This window comes from Bison bison, unplaced genomic scaffold (genome assembly GCF_000754665.1).
Source record: "Bison bison bison isolate TAMUID 2011002044 unplaced genomic scaffold, Bison_UMD1.0 scf7180017864508, whole genome shotgun sequence".
Classification (NCBI taxonomy): Eukaryota; Metazoa; Chordata; class Mammalia; order Artiodactyla; family Bovidae; genus Bison; species Bison bison.
The window spans coordinates 11,162,285-11,167,575 of NW_011495064.1; the positions used below are offsets into that span (position 1 = coordinate 11,162,285).

Genomic DNA, 5,291 nt, shown 5'->3' on the forward strand with positions numbered 1-5,291 from the left:
GAAGTGGAAACTGACAGATTTTATTTTCTTGGGCTCCAAAATCACTGCAGATGGTGACCGCAGCCATGAAATTAAAAGACACTTGCTCCTTGGAAGAAAAGCTATGATAAACCTAGACAGGATATTAAAAAGCAGAGATGTTACTTTGCCAACAAAGGTCCGTAGTCAAAGCTATGGTTTTTCCAGTAGTCATTTACAGATGTAAAAGTTGGACCATAAAGAAGGCTGAGCGCCGAAGAACTGATGCTTTTGAAATGTGGTGCTGGAGAAGACTCTTGAGAGTCTCTTGGACTGCAAGGAGATCAAACCAGTCAATCCTAAGGGAAATCAACCCTGACTATTCACTGAAAGGACTGCTGCTTGAAGCTAAAGCTCTAATACTTTGGCCACTTAATGGGAAGAGCCGACTCACTGGAAAAGACCCTGATGCTGGGAAAGATTGAGGGCACAAGGAGAAGCATGCGACAGAGGATGACACAGTTAGATGGCATCACCGACTCAATGGACATGAGTCTGAGCAAACTCCAGGAGATGGTGAAGGACAGGGAAGTCTGGCGTGCTGCAGTCCATGGGGTTGCAAAGAATCAGACACAACGACAACTCCTCTCCACAGTTCTTCCTCAAAAAGATTTTTCAGAAGGATAGGGATTGTGGACTTCCCTGGTGGTACAGTGGATAAGAATCCACCTTCCAATGCAGGGGACACAGGTTCAATCCCTGATCCAGGAAAATCCCACATACCTCAGGGCAGCTAAGCCCATGTGGCACAGCTGGGAAGCCATCGCTCTATGGCCTGTGCGCTGCCCCTGCGGAAGCCCGCACACCTAGAGCCCGTGCTCTGCAGCAAGAGAAGCCTGTGCACTGTAACGAAGAGTAGCCCCCACGTGCAGCAGCTAGAGAAAGCCATCACACAGCAAGGAAGACCCGGCACAACCAAAAATTAATCAGTTATTTATTTTAAAAAAGAATCAGGATTGGAAGGGGGACCAGGGAGAATCCATCTCATAGATGGCAGTGTGCTCTACCACAAGACCTCAGTACCCCATCACAGCTGACACACCAGGAGTGAGTATCTGATGCCCAAAACAACAATTTCTAGGCTGGCCTGCAGTCTAGTTGGTGCAAAAGCTTATGCATCAGGAGTAGTGGTAGGGAACTAGATCAGTAAGAGCCTCTCTCTGATCTACATTCACATACTAGAATCACAGGGATGAGAAACTGCTTGTTAGGGGACACTGAGACAACTCAGATCTAGAAGAACCTGTAGTCCCTCAAATATGTTCAAATCTCTGAAAGCCTATCTCTCCCTAATAACAACTGATTATGCAGCTCTTCCTGGGTTCCAATGTGGAAGATTCCTGGCTTTATTTCCACATATATCCATACAGTAAAGTTCACATTACTTCAAGTAGAACAAGAAGGTGTACCTTACGAAAAAGGACCCCCACTGAAAACAAGACTTTCCCTTCAGATTTTTGTCCCCAGTGTCATAAGGAATGCTACAACTCAACACTAATTAAGAACATGATTCTTTGAAACATCGAAACAATCTATTTCCCCTTATAGTGCATATTTTTTTTAACAGCACATATTTAACACTCAGGGATGACATCAAGGTACTGGATATTTTGTATGGTCAGATATAATTAATTCGCCAGGCCACTGTTAAATAAAATGTTAAAGCTCCAACAGTCTAAGTCTTCAGTGCCTGCTTTTAAGTTGCATTGTGATTAAATACCTACTTTAAACCAAGTCTCAGCATCTTAGATGTAATGCAGTAATTTTATATCTAAACCTTATATTAATCTGTATTTCCATCTTTTGAGATAGTAAGATGATATCAACGGACTTCCCTGGTGGTCCTGTGGCTAAGAGGACCCCATACTCCCAATGCAGGGGCCCCGGGTTCTATCCCTGGTCAGGGAACTAGATCCCACATGCCACAACTAAGAGTTTGCGTGCCACAAGTAAGTTCCCATATGTAGCAACTAAGACCTGGAAAATGAATAAATTATTTAAATAAATAAACATGTTTAAAAAATACCACAATATTATAGCAAACCAAATGCTTTTACCTAGATTTTACTTGATGATACTAGTATAGTGTAAAATATATAACAGCATTTCATATATATTCATGGTAATATTAATATTAAGGTAATATTAAACATTAATATTTACAAATCCATTTCAGATTTAGGGTTGAAGCGAACTTCTTCAAAAGGGCTTTGCTGATACAAGTACCCCTGGCAACATTCTTGATCTATGATAATATCGAAAATACCTGTCCTGGGACAGAAATAGAGTGCAAGATTAGTTTAAAAGGGCTTAGGACAGTAATTTATATTGAATGAAATAAGATATAAAGTGCTAAGCATATATATTAACTAAAAATTAATTTCTAACTCTCTTCTGTTGGTTAGATTTACAGAGACACATCTTTAACAATACAATAGAACTGAACTGAACTGAACTGAAGGATCTATAAAAATATTGAGTGAAGTTAGATTTCACTTCACTAAAAAGTTCCTTTTGAAAGCAGTAAACTTAAGAGAAAATGGTAGCAGCACACTGGGACTAAGCATGACACAATAAAGCTAAGGACGAAGGGTCCTGGGAGAAACCAGTGTTCCAAATTTCAGAGGCAAGTTCTGGATGTTATGCCAGATGCTTTACAAAAAGAGTCAAACAGTAACAAGAACCAAAACAAAGCCACAATGCAATAAGTATTGTTCATAATATAATTATTTTAGCCCTCCTCCTTGGACCACAACTCTGCCAAATGTGAAACACAGTCCTATGAGGGCCTCATTACCTAATTTCCCAACTTTTTACTTTTTTTGCTGAAGGGCAGGTAAAGTTACTGCTTCTGCTGCTGCTAAGTCGCTTCAGTTGTGTCCGACCCTGTGCGACCCCATAGACGGCAGCCCACCAGGCTCCCCCATCCCTGGGATTCTCCAGGCAAGAACACTGGAGTGGGTTGCCACTTCCTTCTCCAATGCATGAAAGTGAAAAGTGAAACTGAAGTAGCTCAGTCGTGCCTGACTCTTAGCGACCGAGTGGACTGCAGCCTACCAGGCTCCTCCAGCCATGGGATTTTCCAGGCAAGAGTACTGGAGTGGGGTGCCATTGCCTTCCCCAAAAGTTACTGCTACCCCAGAATAAATGGAAATGGAGACTGAATTAGTCCCACAGGGAATCCAAAATGTATTAACCATATTAGCTAACACTTATTTAGAAGTGGTTGACTAGAAAGGACTGAAGGACTGTCCAAATAAAATTAGAAACCAAAATCCGTCAGTAGCATCTTCACTTTCCCACCCACTCCGGTACTGTTGCCTGGAAAAATGCCATGAATGGATGAGCCTGGTAGGCTGCAGTCCATGGGTTCGCTAAGAGTCGGGCACGACTGAGCAACTTCACTTTCACTTTTCACTTTCATGCATTGGAGAAGGAAATGGCAACCCACTCCAGTGTTCTTGCTTGGAGAATCCCAGGGACGGGGGAGCCTGGTGGGCTGCCGTCTATGGGGTTGCACAGAGTCGGACACGACTGAAGCAACTTAGCAGTACTAGATTTTCCATGAAAAATTAGTATCAGATATAATTTACAATTCATGATCATGACTTATTTTGGAAAGAGTTCTGTTATCTACCAATTAGTCAGCAATGAGTGAACAAAGACACAAAGGGAGATGGAACTCTACGTTTATTAAACACTAGACATTTCAGTTAGAGTTTTACATACATTATTCTCAGTTACTTGGGACTATTATAATAAGCCCATTATACAGAACAAGAAACTGAAACAATAGTAACAAAATTCAAACACAAATTTCTGCCTCCAAAGTTCTTTTCTTTTTTTTCTATACCCCATGGTCTACAATACTATCTAACCATGAAAACTCTCACACTACCCCCACCCATCCACCCAAAGGAACACATGCAGACCTATATTTTTAAAAAGACGTTTTAATTTTACCAACTAGCAGTAATCAAAGCAATACATCAGAACCCTGAATACTAAATGTACTTACTACCTTCAGAGATGTGGAAACCTATTCATCCAGAAAAGTGAAAGGAGGACACCGGTTACTAGACAGTGTGAGCAAACTGTTCCAGTTCTTTAGATTACAAATTAGAAGCTCCTTATAAATCTCTTTTCAATCATGGAAGCGCATGTGGCCAGAACTCAGGAAGGGAGGAAGAGGGAGGAGAACAGGGAATAATAAAACATGGGGCTGGAAAGGCAGATCAGGGTCAGACTAAGAAAATCCTTGAATGTCTCCCCAGAAATCTTCCAACAATGGATTAGAGACTTCCCTGATGGTCCAGTGGCTAGAACTCAGGTCTCCCACTGCAGGGGGTCAGTTCCATCCCTGGTTAGGGAACTAGATCCCACTTGCCGCAACTAAGACCCAGTACAACCAAATAAATTAATATTTTTATGTTAATTAATTAATTTTTGGTTGTGCTGGGTCTTCGTTATTGCCTGAGGGCTTTCTCTGGTTGCGGCAAGTAGGGGCTACTCTTTCTTGCCAAGCGCAGGCTTCTCATTGTGGTGGCTTTTCTTGTGGCCCCAGGAGCACAGGTGGCCAGGGAGCACAGGCTCTAGGGCTTTCGGGCTTCAGTAATTGCAACTGGCAGGCTTAGTATTTGTGGCACGTGGGCTCAGTTGCTCCACCGCATGCGGAATCTTCCCCGACCAGGGATCCAACCTGTGTTCCTTCATTGGCAGGTGGATTCTTATCCACTGTACCACCAGGGAAGTCTCAAATATTTTTTTAATGCATTAATCCCCATTCTGTGGTCCAACAGCACCTTGGAAAACATCTCTAATAGCATTTTTACAGACTTGAAATTACACACTGTTCTGCCCCTTGACAGGTAGGGAAGTTCCACTAAAGAAAGAACCATTTTTTACCATCTTTGAATAATGCACAGCCTAGCACAGTACCTGGATAAAGGGGCTGCTGTTACAAATAAGCTCTAAAGACTGAAAGGAAAGAGGGTGCATAGATTTAGGGAACTGAAATCACAGCTCTCCCTCCCCCCAAAACTCTTCAATCTATGTTTAGAATGGGAATTTGTGGTCCAGAAAGATCATGAAATATTTATAACCTCCCTAAGAAAACTCAGACAGAGCTTTCCCTCTTCTCTTCCCGGGTGTTCACCACCTCAGTTTACTTGATCTGGCACAGACCAACTCCAGGCGGGCTGCAGTCAAAATCCCGGTGACTACTGCACATTTATTATTCTCTCGGGAGGGAAAGGAGCAGCTTGTAGAGCAGC

General features: G+C 42.4%; 1 protein-coding gene across 1 annotated transcript in view; it reads right to left on the reverse strand.

The window, feature by feature from the left end:
- The window catches only part of MTHFD2 (methylenetetrahydrofolate dehydrogenase (NADP+ dependent) 2, methenyltetrahydrofolate cyclohydrolase), a 21,600-nt gene that overhangs the window by 15,592 nt on the left and 717 nt on the right, over positions 1-5,291 (reverse strand). The gene's annotated exons all lie outside the window — the stretch shown is intronic.